Source organism: Anomalospiza imberbis, chromosome 2, assembly GCF_031753505.1.
Source record: "Anomalospiza imberbis isolate Cuckoo-Finch-1a 21T00152 chromosome 2, ASM3175350v1, whole genome shotgun sequence".
In the NCBI taxonomy this organism is placed as follows: Eukaryota; Metazoa; Chordata; class Aves; order Passeriformes; family Viduidae; genus Anomalospiza; species Anomalospiza imberbis.
The window spans coordinates 96,929,908-96,956,255 of NC_089682.1; the positions used below are offsets into that span (position 1 = coordinate 96,929,908).

Consider the following 26,348-nt stretch of genomic DNA (forward strand, 5'->3'; position numbering starts at 1 on the left):
AGCCGCACTAATTCTCCCTCTAGACAGAGGCTGCATCAATGCAGAGTCTGTTCTTTCCCTCTTCTTTCCTTCTAAACAGAGCAGAAAATTGAGTAACTGAGCACCTACAACTCAGCTCTGAGATCACAGAAACCTCTCCTGCTTTTTACCTCTCTTACTTCTGATTCATTCTTTTTCTTCACACTTTGCTGGCAACACGTATTGCAAACAAGCCTTGTCAATACTGGTAATCTCAGCAGAAAATTATTTAAAATGGGAAATAAAAACTACTCTGTTGCAGACTTGGGATGAGATGAAATGTTCTTCATGGAAATAAGCTGAGTATGTACATATATTCATGTCTTTCACCTTTGTTCTGGTTATTTGTTCAAAGAGTACAGACCCTCCACTTGCTAGTGCAGGACTCCCCAAATGTTCGACCTTGCTCTCCAGATTTCACTTTCTTCTACTACCTCTAATTCTGATTTTTCACACTGTACAACACAGTAGTCAGTCCCAGTGACTATACAATGATGACTCTTGTGTGTGCATCCACCTCCTCTTATTGGTCAGAGTAACAAATGCAGTGGTGATTAAAAATTCTGTGTTCTGTATCCTTAGCTGACAAAATTGCCACTAACATCTTGCCAAATCAGTGATATTAAATGAGGACATTTTTTCCATTGGGACTGAAGCTCATGTGAATGACCTTCACTTTCTTCCTGTTCAGAAGGGTTATTACTTATAAGTTAAATGTTTGATTACCCTAGATACCTATGTGAAATGCAATTATGGGTGGTCATCTGTCATACTCCGTGTCACCAAGCAGATTTTGTTAACTACTAAATGGTTGACCACACTTAAGTGCACATTTTGGTGTTTATATACATATTTATGTAAAGACAGCCTGCCCCCCCAAGCCATCTCCGAACACCAGGTTTTTTATGCCCCACAGCCCTTTACAAGCTCCTGTCTGAAAGTATATATTGCCAAGTATTCATCTATAACTGAGATAATATAACTATCATACCCATTTGATCTGTCTAGGAAAAAAAGGGACTAAATAATTTAATTGATTTGGGGGAAAAAAAGTTACTGAGTGCAAGATCATACTTCAGGGATTTGGGTTTCTCTTCCTAAGATACTTTCTAACCAATAAATTCTGAGATTTACAGTTTTGCTTGTTTTGTTCTTCCAGAGCACCCTCTCCAATTGAAAGGAATTTTTAATAAAAGAACAAGAGAAAACCATCCCATAAATCTAAACTGTACCACTCAAGGGCTCTACAGACTGTGTCACTAAGCGTTTTCATTAACAAGGAATACTGATGTATTTATTTTATACAAGAAATCAGCTTTTCTGTTCAATATGCTACCTTCTACCTGGCTTTACAGCCAGGCATATCAATGATGTATTCCTTCATTTGGATTACGAGATCCTTGCCACATCTTCATGGCTGTTTGTGTTTGCAAAACAAAGTAGAGTGAGGTCCCAGTACATGAACAGAGTAGTAATACACTAGTGGAATATGAAGAAAACCCACTACCTCTTCTTGCATCTGTGGTTTTCCACACCTATTTATAGCAATAGGCTCATCTGAAGCAATGTTCTGGGCTTCGCCAGGCCCAGCCTCTCATAGTACTTTATCAAGGACTGCCACTTCTTTTCTCTTCCTTAATTTCTCCCCTCTTCCCCCAGACTTGCTACCAATTCCCCAGATGGAAACTGTCTCTCTAGAGAATCACAGGGCCAGGTTTTGTCACTGAGTGTCATAGTTTACAGAGGTAGAAATTTACCTAGTTGTAGTTTCTGTATTTGCTAGTATTTGGAAGATTTCTGGTGGCTTCATCTGTGGCTTCACCCTGGATGGAAAGTGTTCCTGAAAGCTGCAGAAACCACTCAGACATACAACTTCCAAAAAAGGGGAACTCATGACTACCATATATGAGCTGGAAGAGTTACTACATCTTTTTAGTGGCCTTGCACAGATCTGTTGCATTATGTGGGCAACATTCCTTTTCTTCTATTATTAAAATCAACCCGATTTCCATCCAGCAAATAGTCAGTCTGTGGTAAGTAGAGTTTTTCCACTTGTAATTAATTATGCACCAGAGCACTAATGTACTTTTCACCCATATCAAAAAGCCAAATTTCAACAATTCCTTGTTTATCATTACACCAGGTCACCAGCCACAGTGATATCCAGCTTGGACATATAAGGCCTCATAAGGTCTGGCAACACTCCTGTTCTCTTCAGTGGAGTCAAACATAGGATTTCCCAACAGAAGGAGGAAACCAGAGTACTGTTTTCATGAACTGGTCCTCTTAGCACTTTCTCACCAAGGCAGAATTGCATTTAGACTCTCAAGTCTCATGAGCAAGGTGAGGTTTGATTAAGATAAAAATGTTTTCTGTAAGCAGGCATATAGTTTACATTTTCTACTAGGAAATACATCTTTAACACATCTGCTTGTCACAGAAATTGTTCCAGTTGCACTCAGAGTACAAAGCCTATTTTTCCTGATAAATACACCATAATACTTTTCCAAGAGCCTTGGTTAGGCTGGTAGCCGAGAAACTCCACTCCTCTGGGCTACACTGGGTCGAAGTGACTTCATGGGCTTGCTCTCATGGTCATCCACTTGAAAAACTAGGTGGCTCACTGTGGCTATTCCCTGGTCAGGGAAAACTACAAGTGTCTTTAGGATGACAATAACCTTCTTTAGAAAGGGAAGAACAAAATTCGGATGACTTTTTGCCATCAAAACAAAGCTCAAGATTTTACTTCACGCATGCTCCACCTCTCCTAAACCAAAAACTGAACTGAGGACCTGGGTGTTTATATTCACTGTTACTTTGTATGTGAATTTTTGCAGGGATTTAAACTGGGTAAGATTTAAATGAAGTTGCCTCTTCAGGTTTTTTGAAATGTAACATAATGCATTCTGCTGGCAAGGAATGCTTCCCTACTGGTAAAAGGGCATATGTCTCCCCTTGGGATGTCAAGTATTCAATTATTTGAGAGAAATTATTCTGCTACTTCCAACAGACATTTCATGTTCTGTTCAGGAAAGGATAAAAACATATGAAGTTGAACAAGCTTTGCAACCATCAGATTTTTTTACCTGGCCTTTCCCTACACACTAGCAAGAGGGAAAAAAATCCATGTTTGCAGGCTTTATGAAAGCAATTTTATTTCTTTTCACCCCACAAGAATTAGTTACGTTAATCACTTGGTAACAATGCTGCCCAACAAAAGAAAGAGAATTCATAGTCATATAGTACAGCAGCTAAATTAACATCTTCTAACAGGAGGTTAAATGGCCACGCTTTTTTCAGGTTAGCAAACTTTTTTCTTTGATTTGAAATTATCTCCGGGATGAGGGAAAGAACCAAGTTTCCATCTATGCAGAGAAATCATCCTGTCACCAGCAGAATTTCTTGCAGACACCTTAGTAATGGAAATCAAACATCCTTCACCCACATGATGTTCCTTGTCCTATTTAGTGCTACATAATATTTCCATGGCCTCATCACCAATACTTGATGTATTTATTATTTACACTACCATCATTATGATTTATTTTCACACTTGGAAGCACACTCACATTACAAAGGGAACCTTGCAAAGAGGCAAAGGGAATCTGCTCTCTTGGAAGCTGCCATATCCCTCCCAATTGCATCTCCTACAATGCTGAGAATCAAGGGATGGTAGCAATGGGACACTCTATTCACCTTGCTAATTTATACATGTTCCTCATTAGCACAGGTCCATAGATCTGAGTGGCTGGAAGACAGTGCTCTGAATTTCAAGTATCTTAACTGTACAGTCAGCAGCACTGGTCTAGGACCCAGTGGTCCCTTGTTTGCTACAGTTTTCCAGCATATATTAGCACAAAGCCAGTTGTGCTGACCCAGGATGCAATTCATTCATCTCTGGAATTCCTATTACTTCCCTGAAAACATTTATTTTCCCCAGATCTTCACCAACAGGATATTTGGCTTAATAACTTAAATCCACATCAGGACTCATTTAGTTCTACTTTTCAAATTTTCATTTTTGAGAAAAAAACAACAAGAAAATCACCCCATCCACTTCTAGACATTTTCCCCTTCCTAATGTGTTAAAATCTCTGCCTGTTTACTATATGAGATTTTACAAACAGTCACCAAATAAAGCATCAGCTAGCGCTGCCAATGTAGTAATTAAGAACAACTAGTGTGCTTACACTCAAGCTTTTATGGGAGAAATAGGAGTCTGTTAAAATCTAGCAAAACTCAACTCTGCACATATGTTGTTTTCCTTTGTTTTGTTAAATGGGATGGAACATACCAGAACTTTAAAGATCAAAAAACACCCATAATTTCCTAAAACATTTGGAGCCTTCACATGCAGTAAAAAGGGATAATTATCAAAGCATTTTGCTGTCACAATTGTTCATTTGGAAGAGGCACAGGAAAAAAACAACCAAATCCAAATCCAAAACTCCCAGCATAGCAGAATGGCATCGCTGTAACTGCAGTAAATAAAGAGAAAGTATTAGACAGATGGAGGGCAGCATCACAGTGGCATTTAGCACGCCATCAGCTGAGACAACAGCGGCCACCACAAGCAACTGAAGCCAGACATGTCACCCTGGCAATGGGGTCCCCATATCCCATGTGCCTCGTGGAGCCACCTCCACACTGGGCAGGTGTCCCTGCTCATACTGCCTCAGACGTGAGGGTGCCTGCTCAAGGCACCTTGTGACACCCAGTCACAGGTGAGGAAACATATTTCAAGGGGCAGAAAGAACAGGGCTCTGCCTTTGCACCCCACTTCTCATTTCTTTGCCGCGTTACATACTTTCCTCCTATACCTAAGAGCTGGAGCGAGGAGGACTGTTGTTGCAGACTTGAAGTAGAGTTTGACACAAGACCACAATGTGGACACACAACACATTGGAAGCTCTTTGGAAGCTCCCATTTCCAAGGCCACCTTCTCCCCCTTTGCCTGGGTAGGAAAGTGGCAGTCTGTAATGAATTTCATATTAGCTGTAACAGCAACCACAAAATCCATTTCTTATTTACATCTCACACTTGGCCACTCAAATGCAGCCATAAGAGTTACACATACACAGGTAGCCTTTCATACTGATAGAATGGATTTTTTAATAGTAATAATGTTAATTGTGACCTAGAAGCACCTTGTGGCATGATAAAGTCCCTCTCCTGCCATGCACTCGCCCCACAGCAGGCACAGAATGAAGCTGTAGCACTTCTGCCATGGTATTTGCTCCAGGTAGTATTAAACAGCTTTGTTCCCTGGCCAGTTATTTCTTGCTCTTATTAGGGTCTTTTCTACAGAAACAAGCTGTCAGAATTTCAGTATATTTTATGTTCAGTAAATTATAGTAATTTCCATAATATCTTTAAGCTTTTCAGTGGCTGATGGCCTGGCAGGTGGACCTCTTGCATCTTTTCGTACTAGAAGCCCAACAAATGTCTTATGGAAAAGGCAGGCAGGGAGAGGGTATGAAAAAAATCACAGAATATCAGCCAAATAAGTGGTGCATAGGGCACTGCTCTCTGTTTCGCACCAGGATGGTAAATTCTACTGTCTTGTTTCTCTGACAAAAAATTGAGCAATAACAAAAAATTATTCAGTGCTCATCTGGTTTTGTGACAGGCTGTTTTTATTTCAGCCTCTCGAGTTCAAAGAGCAGAGATGTGGTTTACACAGATGTCCCATGGGTGAGCTTGTATTTCTGAAGGGCTGAAGTCTAACCCTATCCATCTGAAAGCACGGCATTTAAAAGCCATTTTGAAAGACAACACTCTTATGAAGTCTCAAATCATTTCAATGCCCATCTTACTCAACAATACCCTTTGAAAGTATAGACAAATGAAACGCACAGCTTCTCATTAAAGCAATGTGTTATGTTTTAATAGATTGAAGACGGAAAGGAGTAAGAGATGGCTTGGAGCCCCAGAGCACTGCACGTGATTTTTCCTGGTATTCTTAGTCATGCTCTGTATCATTACTGTGAGGGCAATTGTGGGCTTATATACCTCTACCTCCTCTCCCTCTTCCTCCTGCCACCACAGTATCAGAGTGGTATCATTTTTTTGGGACTGGACTGAATCACATGGCTGTATGAATGCACATGTTCTCCAGGCAGAAGAGTAAATGTTAACACTAAACACAACCAGCAAAGGGCTACTTTCTGATCTTTTCTAATACCCACCTGGAAGTAGGCAGTAGAAAAGATCAGAAAGTAACCTGTCCTCATTTCTGACTGGGCTGTAAGTCAGAAATGCTACTTACTGTTTGCAATGACTGGAGTGAGTGTTTCATCCTTCAAGTAGGTGTACATTTTAGGTGAATGTGGTTAGGAGAAATCCTTACTGACACTAATACAGTGACGATGCCTATGGTGCTACTTCATGCTTTTCTATCATATACCCATCACCAGACAAAGCCAAATACTGGCATGGGATTTCTAAAAGATCTCTTAGGAAAATATCAGGTTTTCTTTTTCTAAAGTAATGATTAAAAAAATAATTAAATAAAACAGTTGGGTGACCAGACTGCTTCTGCTCTGCTGGCAAATCTGCCAGAAACTACACGCTCCCAACTCTGGGACAAAAGAACCATTATAGACCAAATATTCACAGGAACTCAAAGCTGCAACTTCATGTTCTGGCAGAAGTCCCTGAAATAGGTGGTGCTGTGATTTATGTGCCATTCAATGTTGTTTTCAAGACATTCACTGAACTGAAGAAGCACCATTAGAATACATCAAGCACACATCAAAACCCATCTATATCAAGAGTGGCTGAAAATACATCATGTGTTTGACATACAGGAATTGACATATCATATTTTATTTGACATTTCAAGGACAGTAGTGTCTATTTAAACGGAAACACAGTAATAAAAATATTTTTTTTACTTGAGCTAACCAAAATCTAACAGAGCATCTTGATGAGGAACTGCTCATTGAATATCAGAAATAAAAAAATAATTAAAACAGTAAAATCTCCAGTGACTCAAATTATGAAAGACAGAATAATCAATTTACAAGAAGATAACTCTACTAACACATCATTATCTCGGGCAAAAATTCTGGTCACTCTGGCTAACAACCTCCTACTGATTGCCATGGAGCCATCACTTAAGCCATCCCTCTCCACTCCCCTTGTAGCTCTGCCTGGGTTTAGGTCTACAACTAAAACTGTAAGTACTATCAGCATGACAACTGATACAGAAACATGGATTAACATGATGGGAGTACAGGGAGCCACGCACACAACATGGGTCACGCTCTTTTTCCCAGCACAGACAAGACGTTGCAAGGTAGCAGAATTTTGAATCACATATGCTTCACCTGACACCTCATCCTCTCTCCTGAAGGCAGCTGCATAGGGACATCACCTGTAATTACAAAGGTCCTCCAGGACATCTTGACAGAAGAAAGGGGGATGTAATATAAACCATTCAAGGAGCAGCAGCCACATATGCTACTCTTTACAACAGGACTAGGAGAGTCCCTCAAATTTAACACCCAGCAAACTGAGAGCTCACTGTCATACTTTCTTCTTTCCCACTTATAAAGATCACTCACAAAAGATCCTTATATTCTTTTGCTTCTCTTAAATAACCTAAAGGGTTTTTTTTCCCACCATATGTTGTGATGCAAAAGTAAGGTGCTGACAGTTTTTAAATTGAGGATTAAACTGACTAAACTAATCTGCTGTCACTGCTTTCACCTAATGTGTGCTGTACAGTCTTAATTGATTATTTCTTGTTCCATCTTTTCTCCATTTCCAAGACATGAGGTTGCACGGCCCTGAACTGCTGTTCTGTCAAGCCAAAAGTATTTAACTCTTTTACTCTGCCCTCTCAGCTATACCCTCCAGCAATCTAAGCAGTTTGCTGCTTCTCTCTTTTATGCAGTTTGCTGCTTCTCTCAGGTTTTATTCAGATTTGTACATGTACTGAATGCAGCACCCTTCCCTGAAATAATGCCATGTTCTTACTGAATGCAGGACAGGAGCATTTGCAGGATGAGACCCATGTGCTGTATCTGTAATGCAATGATATTACGTTGTATGGATGCCATGTAGGAAAAGCCATTGTAACTGAGGATGGGTGGCCAGCATAAAGAGTGAAGAAAGTATGCAGAAACCTAAAACCCCAGTAAATACCTGCTGTGATGTATTGTTCCCCTCAATTTTTTTCCTTGTAAGCTCTTACTTCAAAGAATGCAATTAATTTATTAATGAATTAATACGAATAAAATAATTTACCTTTTTTTTAACTAAGGTCCTGCTCATACATTCTGAGATGTCTGTGCCCAAGTAGGAAAGTAAACAGAAATCTTGGGTTAGTGTAGAAGTTTATTAAGCCAGAAGCAGGAAAAGGAGATTGAGAAGGTGGTAATAATGTTAGGCCAGCAAGCAGAGAATTTTAATCCCCCCACAACCCTCAAAAACTTTTTGGTGATGCTTTTTAATTGCAGCAACTACAAAGAAAAATAGTATGAGTAATGTGTCATGTATCTAATTCTCCTTTCAGAGCTGTGGAAAATTGAGCAAGGTAGAGAAAGATACAGAGCCAGAGTTTCATTTTAGGCTTCAGAATTAAATACAGAGATCAAGTGGTTCAAAGGACATGAAAGAAAACAGACTTTATGTACTTTGTGAATTTAACAACTTCTTAATAGCTGTGTCTACACTGCCATAACAAGACAAGAGCATACTGGAGGAAAATGGAAAAAGACAAAACTACTGACGAATGTGAAGTCATTTTCAAGACTCAGAATAGGATAATTCAAAGAACTGAGAACAAAAAGGAAGAGTAACACTATAAAGCGATTTTTGACAGCCCTCTTTTTAGAAAGTGGCTGAATAGATTTATCAAAGTATGTGAAATGCCTGATCCTAAGCTGAACTTCCATGAAAATAGAAACATATTCCTTTCTGTTCGTAGGTCAAAGAAACGCTGCCAGCACCAAAGGAAAGGACAAAGAGCACTTTCTGATTTTAAATTAGGGAGTGCTCCATGTATAGACACAAGTGCCTCTATATATCTAGCTAAAATGTGGTCCCTGAGCATAGAGTATGTTTACACATTTAATTGACTAAAACTGAGAGGTCAAAGTCTGAATAACTGAAAATTAAAAGAATATTCAATGACACAAGTGAAATGGAGGCTAAGTGAAAACATATAGAGAATGGAAATATGTAAACTTACTCAAAATGCTTTTTCTAATTAACAGTTCTATCAAGGCTCTGAAGTAGGATGCACCAGAGATTGAAAGACATAATGATCCTGTAATGCCAATAGGTATCTATTCTGAAAGCACACACAGAACCAAATGTTAGGACACAGTATTTCAAACCTGTACATGCTGTGCTGAGCCCAGTTCTGCTCTACCTGATGTCTGCCCTCTTTCCCCTGGCCCCATCTACAACCCACCAAGGAGAATGAGGCCATTCCACCACCCTGCAAGCCATACATTACAGGGACGAGCTGTTCTCCTACATGAAGTCAGGACAGTCTGCTTGAAATGCCGTATTTCTACTCCCACATACATGCAATGGTATCCATCACTTCAGGAACTGGATGGGATGTGCTGTTTTATGCAATGTCTGTGCTATGAGGCAGCTTGCTTCCCAGTCCTTATGAAAACATGAGTTTCTGCTTGCTCCACATCAGGAGAGCACAGGTTTCTGGTCTCATCAACAGTGTTTGCTTGTTCCTGCAAGCTCAGACTTTGGGAGGGTGCTGCCTTGATGGGAGAGACTGGCCTCGTGCAAGAGAGGTTCTCTCCCCAGAAGGACCCATCATGGATCTTCCCTTGGGGCTGTGAAACTGGATGATGAGGAGCAGAGAGAGCAGCAAAGGAGACAAAGACAACTGAAGGCATCAAATGTGCCACAAGAGAAAAATGTGTCTGCCATTGCTCCAGTTCGAGGTGCAAGTCTTCAAGTTGTGCAGACTAAGGTCATTGATTCTAAGTGCAATTATGAGAGGGAAAAGTGTAAGACAACTATATGAGCTTCTTTCTGATTTTTGAGTCCAAAGTCACAGCCTTCCTCCAATCAGCCCTACACTGGACCTTTTTTGTGCACCTGCACTCTCCATCTCCCACTTTAAGCTGCCTCCTGTTGTGCATACTAACTTCTCAATATAGTGTTACACAAAGGACTGAGAGACTGGAGCTGAAGAAAAATCTGAGGGAGAGGGCAAAAAGGAGATGAGAAAAGCCTTTCAACACCTCAGTGGGGACAGCCCCTCTGTATACACCCTTTAACATACAGGCTGCCTTTCCATCCATACTCCCAGGATACTCGGCAAGCTCTTGGAAAGAATGCCATCGGCTTGGAAAGTACTGAGCAGACTTTTTAAATCACGCAAGAACAAGCAAAAAGACACTTGTTGAGTTAACAAGTCCTAACACAGACCACAATTCTCACAGCATCTTTACATGTATTCTTCTAAATCTAATTTGCTTTCAATGCAACTACTTACAGAAATACAGCCACAGAAGGGTTTAAAATTCAGGTCGAATATTAAGCTGGCCAGAAAGCAGCCATGCCACCTTAGAAGCTTATTTTCCAACCACCTTGGTTACCTGCTACACACATACTTTCAGGTCTATTGTCATGTTACACAGTTTGTGCTTCAAATTAAAATTTAAAGAAAACTCAAAACACCTCAACAATTCAAGTAGGCCATTAGATGAAGTTTGGAATTCAATATTGTATTATAAAAATAAATATTTTAAAAGATGAAAAAAGCAAAACAGGTATTTCCGCATATCCTCGCAATATCATATAAAGGAATGAAAACTACATCATACTGAATACAATGTTGAAGGGAATGTTTTCAGACCTAGTTATCTGTACCCAGCTTAGCCAAGATATTTTGTCAACTCCTCTAATCATGTAGTAATTGTGTTTGTAGTGTAGGAGTATTGTCCTCCTATTAGCACTATGTTAAGTATCAATTTTCACATGGTGAGAATATTTTAAATGAAATTAATACATTAGATTACATGTAAACAAAAAAGCATATACTAAAAATAAAAAATACTTTTGGAAGTTCTTATTATTACTACTGAAATGCAAAGCAAAGAAAGCAGTTCCATTGCTCTGAGGGGTTTTCCTCTACTATTGTTTTCACATACATATTACTTGAATGCCACTCCTGAAGAGGCAAACAACATCAGGACTTGACTCTAGATGGCAGCAGCCTCCTTTCAATTTTGGTTTTCTCCTTCCCTAGTGTCCTGGTCTTTGTTCCTTAATGCTCCAAACAATCCTATACTTCCTTCTCTTCCCCCAAGATAAAGACTTCAGTGCTCCAAGCTGCACACTTTGGGGAGGTGACTGGAAGGCATTTTCAGTAAAAGAAATTAGGCCATTCCTGCAGTTAAGCTACAAGGTTCTTCAAAGCATACAGGATAATTGAGGCCTGAAATGGGAAAAAAGAAAGAAAGATTTCTCCCCTCCCCCTTTCCCTATCAGTCACCTGAAGAAATATTGGAAAATAGACAACAGCCCCTCAGAAAGGAAAGGGCAAAAGACAGAAAAGAGACACCCAAGAAATGGAACAAAAAGGTGCCATTTCATAATGAATCTGAACTGGGAAAAAAGTCTACCTAAACAATATGGCTTTAAAGCACTGAACAATCGTACAAATCTCTCTCTTTGGACATGGTATACTTACACTACGCTGGTGGAGTCTATTAGATGAGCCAAGGCTACTTTATGTATCATAAAACTTAACACATAAAGAAAGCTACTGCTCAAGGAAAACACCTTGTCTGAATGCCTCTCCTTTTCTCCGAATATTTACCTTTAGCTTTGGCACTCAGCCACTAGTATTGGCCAGTATGTCCTTGCCCCATCCTGTTGCTAGTGTCTTCCCCCTAATGGGTTTAGGTTGGATACTGTACCTCCTCCAGCTCATTAGTATTTCTCACATGCCCTTTGACACAATCACAACTCCAACATTCACATGAATGAAACTGAAACACAGAAATACTTTAAACAGAGATTTCCAAAGGTTCATGTATGCATAATTCCTTAACATTTGTAAACTGCTGCAATTAGAGCTGATTCTGTGAGCCCTTGAGCACACAAGACACTTTATTTGGGCAAACAATCCCAGTTCAACTGAATCAGACCCCTCTGTGCAGTTTCCTATAAATATGTTTTAAAAACCAAGCTACTAGACTTTAAGTTCACGGACACTATCAGAATTTTGAGGATTCCCACATACATGTGTGGCCATGGTTGGGACACACAGGGACATCAGAGAGCACTCAGGGAACAGCCTTTTGGAATAGTTACAGATGGAAGGCACTGTAGTGCTCTAGGGCATCAACATGTTATGTTTGGGCTATTTTCAAAACTCTAACCCTACCCCTCTCCACCCCAAGCCACAGACATCTCTAAAGGTATGGAGAAGCAGGTTAGGGAGCTAACATGTGCCAGTGCCCTCCCTGGCATGATTCACCAGAACTCAGCTTAACTTGGGTACCCACACAAGACAAGTGGTGAACACCCATGACTAGGGACAGGGACTGGACTCTGCCTGTTAGATTTGTCCATTCATCTGTGCAACCAAGTTATCCCTGCTACTTTTGGGAAAGGAACTAACATCACTATGTCACTGCTAAAGGGCTCGGAAGTTAAATCAACAAATGAAGACTTCCACTCACATATATTCCAAAACTTGACTTCCTTGTCACATCACAAGTGAAACATCCCAGACCCAGAGTGTTTTCTAGAAGACCACACCCACACTATCCCAATGCTTTTTAAGGAGCAAGCCCCAACTACCCAATATTGGCAGAAATAGTTCTGTCTTTTGTGTGGGTAAAAAAATCCTGAAACTGGTGGATTTATACCTTAAATCCTGCAATTGGATCCAAATGATCAAACATGTGTCAATGTGGGATCCCATGAAAATGAAAGGCATTCTCTGAAGTTGCAAGGCTTGCTTGCGTGAGTGCACTTGCACCACTGGGATCAAAATCTTTGCTTTTGGGTCTAACACAATTACAATTCAGAAATGGCAACTGAACCATGGCCACTTTAAAAACTGCATCTCAAGGGCCCAACACAATTTATGAGAGCAGCAGAAATCACCAGTGGTCTCACCCTTAGGACTACAGTAATAAACAATTCATTTTTGTGCTACCAGAAAGAGTAGAAAGAGAGCAAACAAAGCAGTAAACCTCCATCTTCCCTTTACTCTCAATTATTACCAGGTTTATCTATAATTCATTGGTTTTACTATGAGAATCAACATAAAATCTATTGAACAGAGTTCAGATTTATGAATTTATTTTCTCAATACCCAAGTAAGGTGGATGGACAATGTTACTACCATTTTTCAGAGAAAGAAATGACACATGGAATAATTAACTGCCCAATTTTTTTCTTCTATCTTCTTCTTTTTTGTATTCTTTTTTACCATAGAAATAGAATAGAAATATAGAATAGAATGACAAATATGGGCAATTGGGGCATTCTTAAAAATCAGAAATATTTGATAACCAGGGTGGCATCTGGCAGATAAAAATCCTTAGTCACAGTCCCATATACCTACTGAATGTAAAGGTGTGTGTGATTTAAGGTAACTCATCCTTCAAACTCTGTTTTTCTGGCCTTCACTGGCTGATCAGTTTAGGATTAGAACTCACATAATAATTTTCAAAGAGGGATTTTTTTCTCCATGATGGTATCGTTACATCTCCATTTGTTACATTCTCTTTAAAACTCATTATTTTTTTCTGTTCTTAGTTAAGTGGTTTGTTTAAACTCCTTTGATGGCCAAAGGAAAAACAGATCCAGGGAGAAACTGACAATCCTTGGGATAATTCACCATATTTGTCTTAGACATAAATGTCTTCAAATGGGATGGAAATGTCCACCTCTCTCCAGTAAATGCAGAATGAACTCTACTCACCAGAGGAGTCATACCAAGAGAAGCACCTAATATTTATTTATCCATGGCAGTATCTTTAGCTGCTATGCTGAGGGCAACGGGTGATACTGGTAAATCATGGCAACTATTTTCACACAGTTGATAAAAAAAGGTGGTGATTTGCAAAATATTGTTAAGAACAGAGAAAACTGAATGGAAAAAAAAGGAGATTTATTTGGTTTAGAAGCTGTTTGATTGCTCAACAAATTGCTAAGTCATTTGCCTACTTATATTTACATATGTGTGCATTTATGAAAATGCAGTCTGAGTGAGGCACAGTGGAAGGTGTCTGGAGGCAACACAGGGCATGCTGATACAGCCTTGACTTTAATGTATCAGACTTGTAATGAGGGACTAATTTGGTTCTAAGCACTAGCTTGGCAGAAACAAAATACTTATAGACTATTAATAGAGAAACTTCTCACAGAAGCTGCGACCTTTATGACTTAGCATGGTTTACAGCGCTACCTCTGTTACAATTAAGCGGAGCCTTACTGCAAAGCAACAGATTTCTGCCTTTTTTTTTCCTCCCCCGATTATAAGGAAAGGACTGCTAAAGCAGAGCTACTGTTTAGTACACATCCTGATGCAAATCCCTTCTGCAGTATGGAGGTGTACTGAAACACAGCAGGTTTATGCTGCTCTGAACAATGTTCCCTAATGTCCTGCAAACATCTAACCTCAACAGCTATCCTTAGCTGAAGGCCTAGGGAGATTTAAAGACAAGAATCCCTAAAAAACTAATTAACAATGAGAAAATATTATCAGTCACAATGTTATAGTGGAATTGGGGGAAGGGGGAGAAGTTTATTGAAGGGGTTACTTCTCTCACTTCCAAGTAAGACATATGTAGTAAGTTTCTAATGACTTTGAGTATAATTAAACATTCAAAATCAGTATTGCAAATGCCTGATGGAAAACAGTTATGAAACACATCAGAGAGGACAGTCCATTTACTATTTCAGCCTTTATTTGCCAAGCCACGTGTCAACAAAAATACTGGTTGTTAAGGTCACTGAGACTGGAAGAGCCAGGGAAAAAATGTATCAGGATCATTTTTAACACAAGTGGTTCAAGTCTATAAGTCAGGGAAATATGTAATGCAAAATACACATTTTCATTTTTAAACATGCTAAATAAATGTTTTGTAAATTGTAAAAGGTTCATCTGACTCCATCTGCTCACTGCTGTAGTTCACAGCAGCAAGCAGCATCAGTGAAAGTATGTACAAAAGCACAGGTGCATGGGATTAAAAAACAAAAACCAAAAAGACATAAAATAATGTAAAAAGACAACAAATTAGTTCCAGAAATACAAGCTAAAGAGATATTCTGAAATAATTACACCAAGAGGCACAGTAATCCTAGTTCTTCCTGGCACTGCAGAAATGAGGAGCTCTATAGGGATATACCAGCAGGTCAAGCAGCTGAACAAGCAATGAGCATAATTTTGCCTTACCTAAAAATGAGAATTGAGCAAACTACCATCTCTTTAGAAGCAAATGGTGAGAGCAGCTAAATGACTGGTATTTCAGCAGTTTTGTGTTTTGTACCTATTTGTGCCAGAAGAAGTGATGTTCTGAATGTTATGAGTGACAGAACAGTCCATGGTAAGCATGTTTCTTTAATTTATCCTAGTCTTAGTAATAGATTCAAACAATGGCAGATCTAGGATTAATTCGGTCTCAAGAAGAAAGTGCAGAGTGGAAAAGGCTCCCCAGGAAAATTATTTCAGTCACCTCTTTGACAGCTGGCCCACAACCATGTTACCCTGTGAATGCCAAATTTGTGAGATAACTGAGAGGAGAGAGTAGAGCTCTGCACAGCCAAGAATGCAAAGATAGGAAGTGATTATTCACTATTTTTTCAAATAACTGAGGACTTAAATTGAACAGAGAGAAGAACTTCTTTATTTTTTTCACATAACACACACTTAAGAGCTCACTGCTACTGCATACAGCAGGGGACGAGAATATAGATGAGCTCAAATGAGGATCAGACAAGTTCACGAAGGGCAGGGCCATATATGGATATTAAACATTAAGGTCGAGTAATAGCCTCAGAAGCTGAGGGGCAGAAACTACTATTTTTTTTTAATGCTCTAAGGTAGAAGATGGATAGAGAGAGGGGACACAGGTATTCCAGAAGAATCACTCTATCACAGCCTTGTTTCTCTGCTCTTTTGGTGAACACTAGCCAGGTTACTGGCTTCACTTGGACCTCAGTGGGAAGGATTTTAGACTTTGGTCAGTTGTTTCTACACACACACAAGTGAAACTTGCCCTTTTGAAACCAGCTTTTGCATGCCAGCTTTAGTGAAGGACTCCCATATCAGAGGAGTAGGTTTTTGTTTGCTCTTATGCCAACAGGACCAGGAGGACAGTCAACAAAAGGTCCCAGGAAGACAGTATCTGGAGTGCTTACAAAATACATGGCAGCTTTAAAATGACAGTTTTTAAAACAGCAGAGCAAAGGAAACATGCTCATCAGAAAGGAGAAGGTTCAATTTGCAATACCAGGCTGTCCTGAAGTCCAGCAAGGCAGGGCTTTTCATTGTCCACTGTCCACTGTTTTGTTCACATCAAACCCAGATGACAAGCTGAAGAGCATAGTACCACTTCCTATTCAAGCATGTTTCACAGACTAAGAAGGACATGCCAGGAATCTTCTCAGTATCATCTAGCCCAGGAAACAGGTGTAGGGAGAATGAAGAAATATCTAAGGGCATGGGGAAGTGGTGACTGAGCTTCTCAGTCTCAGAGAGGCCACGGGAAGGGTAGAGGAGCCACTGCCAGGGCAAAAGGGGAATGGACAGCAGCAAAAAAGACATGTAGGCTGCTGAGGTTCCTGAAAACATATTCTAAGTGCCAGCAGGAAATCTGAAGGTTGAGAAATGGCAGAGATTTCAACAGCTGGCCCAAAAGAACAAATCTCCTTGATTTCACTGTTGGGACAAGTATCTCCAAAAACATTCCTGCTCTCAGAACAGGGTATCTTAGCTAGTTTTGTTTGTCAAGTCTGGTAGTAGAAGTAACAATAGCATGAAAACTACTTTAATTTTCTCCACTGAAATCATTGTAGTGTTTAGTGCTCATACCAGGCTCAGACACAACAGTGCTTAATGGTATTACCATGACACAGTGATCAAGAGGGTGGATAAAAACCTAAAAAAAAAAAAGAAATCAAAAAACCCTCCACAAAATTGCCTGACAAGTAATTTTTATGAAATGAAAATAATTTACACAGCAGTTTTACAGAAAAAGAGAATTATGCCATTAATCAGCACTGCTGGATAATTACACTGTACATGAGGCCTTGCTTTTAGGGAAAAAATATAAGCTAATAAAGACAGTCAGATGATCAGTAATGGCAGGGCTTTTGGGAGATACCAGAGACACAAAGCTTAATAATTTACCACTGAGGAGTATAATGACTGAGAAACCAAATTATTTTAAGTTTACATTAATTTTCCACCCAATTACATATTTAACATTAAATCCAAAAGCTAGAGAATTCCTCTCAGCTGTGAACAACCACAGCAACAATGAGAAAGCCAAGGGGATGTGATCTCGAACATGACTTGACTCTGAATGTATCCTTCCAACTGCTGTGTACATCCTTAATATTCAGAGGTCTGCTTGAGAATTAAAGCCAGTTCACACTTCCCTCCAGTTACTGCCGGTTCAAATAAGGTCTCTCCCTAATACAGTCAACTGCAGTCAATCAATTTTCTTTGTGGTGTCTCTTTGCACCTCCCAAGCACCAGCAGCAGATGGCTCAGCCTGGCAGTCTCACTGCCACATTTGTAAGGGAGAAACCAGTGAAAAGTTGAACAACATTGAATTAACAATGAAAATGAGGACTGGAGTGTAATGAGAATGTTTCATTACCTTTGCGTCGTAAGCAATTTAGCGCTGATTATTACTGACCTCTGGCCATACTGTATTCAAGTAAAATGTGCTATCCTAAAAAGCATGGGTATACTGGAAGGCAGACATTGCTTCTCAGTGTACTCATAAATAAACCAGAGCATTTCCCTTCCTGTGTTAGAGGCTTACCTTACAGCTGAGTTACCAGCATTCAGCAGTCCCCCCATACTTTGTGTCTGTGCAACAAACAACACAACTTGGTATAGTACACCTGGAAAATTATTATTATTATTATTATTAGTAGTAGTAGTAGTAGTAGAAGTAGTAGGAGTAGTATTAGTATTATCATTTATGTGGCACCCAAAAGAGCATTAGATTCTTCACAAAGTAGTTAAAAAGACAAACTATGAGCTACAAAGGGCTAATACTCGGTGAAACAGTAAAACTACACAGGGCAGAAAAACAGGAGGAGGTGGTATAACAGGAGGAAGTATACAAGTCACAGGAATAACATTAAACAGTTACTGATCTGGGGGACATGAGGTTCAGTGTACGCTGCCTCTTCTTATTCCACACTGAGTTCACAGGAATCCCTGTGACAGGACATTTTGTTAGCATGCTTTCCAAATCCACTGATTTTTTTCTGAAGCGCTGTTTGTTTGCATGCTAATCTTAATCTTTTTGTCTCTGAAGGTGTTGCAGCCTGAAAGCAGATATATTTAAAAGTTTCCCAGTTCCAAAGTAAATTCGCCTATTAAGGATTCAGCAGCAGCAGCCACAGATTTTGAAACTTTCACTGATTTTACAGTGATGGCACAATACAGTCCGTGACTTCGGGCCAAGATGCAGTAGGCCAAATGCGCAGGAGCAGCTCTTTCCCCTGCACACTGCATAGTGCAGCAACAACCCACACTGAGGGGCTCTGCACACTTGGGGACCCCTGCAGCCCACTAAGTGTAGCCGAATGTGTGGTCTATTCCCACTGAAGTGCTATGATGTTGTGTGAGCCTGCCCCTACTATGCACCTTGGTGTCCCAAGAGCTCTTCCCTCTCTTCTGCCAGAGGGATCACAGCATCCTTCATGGGTTGAGCACATTGGGGACAGCCCAGGGAGGAGGCAGAATAGAGGAAGGTGAATTTAAAAAAAATGACCCGTAGAAACTACAGTGCACATTATCAAGTCCATCTACTAATACTAAAACAATGGCCACACAGCTCCCTGCACTGTGGGCAACCACATTCCATCCAGAACAAAGCATGCTGCTGGCGCCTCCAGAATATTAATAATAGTAAGGTATGTACTGCAGCAGGAGGGAGAACCACAAGGGGTAGCACTCCACGGGGCTGGCATAAGGAATGGATCTGCTTCAGGCTGTCTGCCAAAGGCACTGGAAAACTTGACTTTTCAGAGGCTGCCCAAAGATGCTTTTCTCCTGCCTGCAGTACTCTTTGGAGGGCTTTTACCCAGACCAGGCTGTACTGTAGCCAAATGCAGGTGGGAAGTATCCCTGCTCATTCTCCAGCCTGTCCAATTGGTACTGCTGCCTCCTAACAGAACAGTCACCAGGATCCCTCACCACTCTACAGATAAAAGCTTCTGGTTCCATGACATCCTGCCACGCACATGGGGCTTTTTAGAGGTGACTAGAGTCACGGGCGAGTACCTTAGAAAGAAATCATTCCCCCGAGACCTGTAACCCAAGGGGAAGCAAGTAACAATGGAGGCTGACAGAGGGACTATTCAGGTTTGCCCGGGACCCACTGCAAATGTAGGGATTACAATGGTCTTCCAAGATACAGAGGAGAGAGCAGAAAAATTCACAACATGCTGACAGAAACACCTCACTCCCTGCTTACAGCCTCTTATACCAGAGGTTTTCGTAGGGGGAAAAAGCAGCAAACCAGCATGGAGAAAGGAAGGGACACAAGGGGGAAACATATTGAGATGCCAGTATCCGTTGCACCATTGCAATGGTCTGCCCTTTACCATGGGGAGACATGTCCAAGGGAAGTGTGTATTCATTAACAACCTGCTGCCAGTTCAGGTCTTGCAGCAGCCTTAGGTTTGCACACGTGTACCATATCCCTGAGACGCAATGTATCCCCCACTTCCTCCCCCATCAGATGGCTGACAAACTGCAGAACAACACAAAGGAAAAACACTGCTGGCTTAGTCAAAAGGATTGCAGACAGATAGCTGCTAGAAGCATTACTAAATATGTTGATGTTTCATAACAGTTTGATCTCACTGCTGTTTGTGTACAGCAGGAACAGCCAGTCAAGGTGATGCATTTGCTGTGCAGATCTGCTGCAGCACTTCAGTTTCACTGGTGGAACTGATCCAGGCTTCCCAGTTCCCTACTCCCCACAGCTTCCCCTTGCTGTGGTGTGGTGTTATATTTTAGTTGAATGGTATGCTGTGTCTCACCCCTGGAAAATGTATGGTTTATTCCAAGCCTGTGATCCTCCCCTGCAGTATCCTGTGTCTGTAACCCCATTGGCCCGATCAGTTCCGCGCCCACTTTGAATCTCCCTGTTCAGTGTGCCGGGACGGTTCTCGGTTCTCGGTTCTTGCTCTCTCTCTTCGCTGGCTCTCCTGGCTGGTGCTCTCCCAGCCCCTCTCTCCCCCTCCCCTTTCCCCCCTCATTCCCCTTTCCCCCCTCTCCCTCAGAAACCATGCTGCCTCCTGGGGTAGGACCCCCAATAACCCCTCATCTAACGAGCACCCTCAGAAGCCGTGTGCAGTCTCCTTGCCTGCCTGCTGCTACCAGTGAACTCACAGCCTTGGGGGCCCCCCGGGGAGTCCCCCCGGCGAAACGCGCGGCTACACTGTGGGAATGGGCTGTGGTGCACTGAGAGAGCCCAGCTCCCTACACAAGTGCACAGAGAAAACTTAAACCTTGTCTACATGAAACCTTCGGCTTTCAAACTACTAGCAGTGAGTCCACAGGTGGAAGAAGCAATTTGGCTTCCATATATACTGAGCAGAAAGAATTCGAGATACCATCTATTTTTCAGAGGATTAGAGCTAACATGTGTCTGTCTCAAAACATCAGCCTGCATCACAAATACAAACATGTAGTTACAGTTTTCAGGGACACATTATCTCACATCATGGTATATGCCAAGGGGTTAACCTAAGCCTTGGAGGTATGATTTTAAACTGGTTTTGCTAAGCCATTGTCATCTACTAAATATAACTTTGTTTTCATAGAAAAAAAAAAAAGTCCTTTAGGAGTTTCCTCTGAAAAAAATAGCACTTTGAAGCCATCCTGAGGGTTTCTGGAATTTTTTCACATGTTCTAAAAATCATCCTTGTGAAGCCCTGCACAATCATGCCTCCCCATCAATGCTGTCCAGAGAATGAAGAGCTTGTATGGCTCCTGCTCCAGATGCCCCCAGTCCGACAGCTTGAGGTGGTCCTTCCCAACCAGAGTTAACTCTCTGCCCAAATAATTTCCATGTGACTTTGCAAGCTAATCCTTGTAGAGAAAAGCTTAACTAAATTATCACCTCATTCTAAACTAGTTCCTATACAAATAAGAAGTCCTGTGAGCATAACACTGAAATTTATTGAAATGCTTACTTTCTTGCACTGGTCGATGGAGTGCATATTACTTTACAGAAGCTAATACAATTTTGTTCCTGCTCCTTACAAAGCACCAGCCACAGTTTCTCCCCAAGAGGGAGCACATCTCTGCACTTACACAGCCTATATTCTTCCAGGACTCTTTATTACCATTTTCCCTACAGCTGATCTGTTCTGCACAGATTTTCTGCTCAGTATGAGGGGCTGGGAAGGGGGGCATTAATTATACAGCAAGATGGAGCAGGGCCAGGCAGCCCCTCTGGTGCACTGTCTCCTCCATGCACAGCCTTCTTCCTGCTGCTCTGCAGCTACAAGGATCACCTGTTGGTCTTGGCACTTTCCCAAGCTGGGGCCTAGCGGAAATGACAGAATCAGCTAGAAATGAGAGCCAGCTCCTATTCCAGCAACGCAAATGAGGGAAATACAAAAACAGATGATGGCAACGTGATCTAGCTGCCACACGTGAGAGCCAAGAGGGGGTGGTGTAGAGGGGATAGATAAAAAAGGGGTAAATGTTGGACAAAAACCCCAAAACAAATAAAAAACCAGAAAACCTCTAAAACCACTAAAAAGAAGCTTTTTTTCTGCTGTTGTTCTCTCTTCATATTCAGCACAGCAAAAAGATTAGGGGAGTTTTTCTCCATCTGAACACCTGCCAACAGGGAAAACTAGCTACCTTGTTCCTAGTCCTGCTGGAGTTGTCAGATGTTTCCATCTCCCATATGAGAGATGTCAAAGGGATATTCAGGTACACAGCAGAAACGACCTGCCTTTTTCAGGCCAGCTCCTCTCTGTACTGCATGGTGACACACAAGCTGTTCCAAGAGCTGTGTAAGGAGTTCCCTTCTTCCACAACAGTGCTCAGCAAAACCTTTTACTTGATGTTTGGGTGAGATGCAATGTTGTGTAGCAGAAAGATTAAACATTACTTGCCTCTCATTTTAATCTTCTGGGCAGAAAAAGCAGATTAAGTAATCCAACAGAAAAGGTAACCATCACTAACTATTTAAAACAGAGCAATGCTGCCTTTAAAATGATAAAAATACAAGCTAATTGCACACTGCATTTCCATATTTAACTAGTTTCATATAAGCCCTCAAAATCCATATTTACTCAAAGCAGTAACCATCCTAACATCCAAGATCTCTCATCAAATTTTTCTGAACCCTTGAGCTGAGTGATACCATATATATTTACTTTCTCCAATATCTTAACAGGCTTTAAAAATGAACTTTTAACATTTTTTAACCCAATAATTTTTAGAAACCATAACAATAAAAGCAGGAAAAACCTAATTCTTAAGAGGAAGTTTATTTCCTCTCCAAGACCAATGGAATGAGTCCCCAGAGCTTCCTTCTTCCTGAGAAAACACTCTATGAATAATCAATGTAGAGTCCAATTCCTCAACAAGCACCGAGCCTTCAAACACACCCAGCATTCAGCAGTCGCTGTGACTCTGGCCTTTAAACTGTAACACTCTTTGCCTTTCTCTCCCTGGTTTCCCAAGCATTCTTTATTCTTTTCTTTCCAGCAACTAGGTAGGTAAGCAGAAGCAAAATTTGAGCACTGGGAGCAAGCTGGGGCTAATTTGCACCTTATGAATTATTCAGGCCCTCCTGATTCCTGCACCTGCACTGAGGCAGGAAGCTTGCGAGAACAGTCATTACTCTTCTCTTGGGTTTGCACAAGCTTGGTTACTGCTCAGACACTTTGTTCTGTAACCAAGGGCTTCAGGTCCTGTATTAAGCAAGAGGAATGGGAGAGAAAAAAAATAACTGCATGTTGTCAACCCCCCCTCCTCTCCTGCCTCAAACCCAGGATAATCACTCAACCCTGTTCTGAGACAAATGAATTGTAGGGTGTATCAGACTGATGCTGAATTTATCTTACATATGCTAATCCAGATCAGAGCATCAGGAGAGAAAGAGCGAATGGGTGCTTGAGTCCATCTTGTCCGACATTTACTCAGCTGCATTAAATTGCACATTTAAACTTCTCCCTAGCTCAGTAGGGAGTATTTCACGTGCATCAAGTATTTCACATGCTAACCTGATCATTAAAGCATACTTCTCCCCAGATACACCACAAATAAATTCTCTGCCTGACATTCTGGCTGACATAAAGGGTGCTAGCAGTTTAATACGATTGGAGAAGCCTATATTGTGCTTGCAACAGGGGGGATTTAACAAGCAAATAGGTATTTTTCATCTCTATCTACTATTATCTTGATAAACAGAATATGACACCTAACTGCAATTCCAGATACAACCCATGAATCTAGATAGCCATTAGAAGCACTTGCAGAGAGCAGATACAAACCAATTAGGACCATGAACATTTTAAGATAATGATATGTTTTTGAGCTAATATGCAAAGGCAAACAGACCTAAAAGTATTACACCAATTCAAAGCAGCAAACACCATCTTTACAGTATCTCATGTCCGCAGCTGCACTGAGTATCATTAGGTCTTGTCCTTTATTAACACTGTTACCAACAAGTTTTCCAGTTAAAAGATCGTCTCATTAATCCCAAGCAGCTAAGCATCATGCTTTGATTGATTCAGTAAAACAGATCTGTGGTAACTGATAATGAAACCTCTTTAATCCCCTCTTCCAAAAAAAACCAAGTCAAACATGAGCATTAAGCATTCAGAAAACTACAGTCAATCCTTATCAAATCTTTGCTTTTCTTCTTTCTATGCCTAAAGAAGTGAATGCATTTTCCTGTTGATGCAGGATGCGTGATTGGTCCTCCGCTTCTCTTATCGCATTCCTATCCAACAATAGGTACTCTGGCACTTTTTTTTAAGGTATTTTAATCGAGCATGTAAACACGTTTTATTCTTTGATGCTCTTTCATTCAGCATCATTAATCCCCAGCATGAAATCAATAGACTTAAAACATTTAATCACGTCAAAACGCAACATACAAATCCACAAATGACTTCAGTTCATCACACACACTGAATAGCTTGCAAATTGGAAACTATGCCTTCTTTTTGCCTTGGGAATCAGCAAACCCTAAGCTAGTCTTCCACTGAAGTAAACAGATCCTTTCTCCAAGAATCTGCCATTAGTCAAACAAAAAAAAAGTTGATAAACAAAACATGGGATTTTCTGTTTGCTGTCATCTTTTTTCATCCCTTGCAGTCTCACTGGCCTTATGAGAAACACTTGTTTTACTGCAATCTCTTGACAGTATGCATGTTAAAAAAAAGTTTAAAAACAATTAAAGTAACTGGGTTACAGAATGTACTGGAGGTGCAAGAGAAGGGAAAATATCTTTGTGGTTGCTTACTTTCCCTTTTTAACAGCATATATTGTTTCTCTGCTTGAATAAAATGCAAAAGGGACAACAATCCTAGACGCTTAAAAAAAAAGGAAAAAGAGAATAAGCTCAACTTTATATATGATTGTGATTTCAAAAGCCCGTAGGACACAGAAAGTGACAAGAATAGCTTTGATGGGGCAAAAGTTGTGGCTGAGCTGAAAAAAGGGCAGAAACAGGTAAACAGACAAAAACAATAGTCTAAGTAATGGAATAATATTTTTAATTCTACTACATTAAAAAGCACTGAAAGCTTGCTAATTTGAAAGAAGAAAATACAGTTTGGGAAGTGGTGAAGTGTGAGAATGGGCATGCTGAAACCCTGATTTGGGAGGCAGATACCCAAAAACCTGCCTAGGTCCATGATTCCATCCCCACCCACTGTCCCATGAAGAGTCCTACACAGCCTCCCCCCAAACCCATGAGGTCCTTCACTGTTAAGATGGAGCTTCTCTGGGTACCAACCACTAGGTACATGTCCACACATACTCATTCTGGCAGCTGCCCATTTACCACCTACAGGCAGAGCCCTGTCCTGAACTTTGCCTGTGTCGCGTGAAGAAGCCCCAAAAGGCAGGCAGAGGGCTGATGGTGGTGGTACTGGCAAGGTGCTGTACTGTAGCCTTGCATTCAGGTAATTCACCCCAGGAATAATCTGGCTATATGGATGCAGGGCCTTCTGCCTAAGTGTCCATGGAAGTGAAGCTACTCTGTAATCAGGAATGCAAGACCCACAAGGCTAAGAGGTTGGGCAGAAAAGGGGGAACCTGGCTCCATACTGGAAATCTGGACACTAAGCATCAAGAGAGGAACAGTGAAAGGTCTGTTTCAGTATCCACAGCTCTTTCTGGCCTGATGTTACTTCAGGGAATGAAGCTTACAGTCCCAGTCCTGTCCATGGTCGGGCAAGGATACAGGTTCTTCTTACCCACTCTCCTTCCACATCCCATCACTTCTGCCTTCCTGTTTATACAGCTGCCCATATTCAGCAAGAAGGGAGACGACACTCTACTGCTCCCCTCCTATCTTATCTGATTAGGCCTGCAGTGAGATCCCAGTGAGATCAGCTTGTGCTCAGAACCTACACCTCAGGTCTCCCAGTCTGTTGATGAGCTAGTTCGTGAAGCTCATCTGTGAAAGTGGCAAAATTGCTGTTGCTGCTGCCAGCTTGTTTGATAAAAGACTCATCTCTGCTCCATTATAATCTAGAAAGGGCTACAGAGACTACATCTAAGAGACAACAATGCTTTTATTTCCTACTGGTTCTCTAAACAGTCCATAATGATTGATCTGATGTAACTGGGCTGTATTTCCAGAGAAGCACTTACATTCCCTAGGCCATCAAAGTATATACCTCAACTTCTGGGTGTAGGGCTCCTTTTTGGTTGTTCCTGGGACATGCAATTCCCTCTAGTGACTATAATGAGGAATTCAAATACTTTTCCTCAGAGGTCAGATCAATCTGCAAAGCTTAACCTTAATATAAAAGTAGAAGTTTCACTTCACAGTGAAGCACAAGTGCTACTCACTCAAGCATTAAAAAAGTTTTCTGAGAGTGTAACAGAGGTATCAGTGCCTCTAGTGTAGCACAACATA

At 40.9% G+C, this 26,348-nt stretch overlaps 1 protein-coding gene across 8 annotated transcripts in view; it reads right to left on the reverse strand.

Moving 5' to 3' along the window:
• Positions 1–26,348, reverse strand: part of KLF12 (KLF transcription factor 12) — a 229,750-nt gene that overhangs the window by 28,145 nt on the left and 175,257 nt on the right. The gene's annotated exons all lie outside the window — the stretch shown is intronic.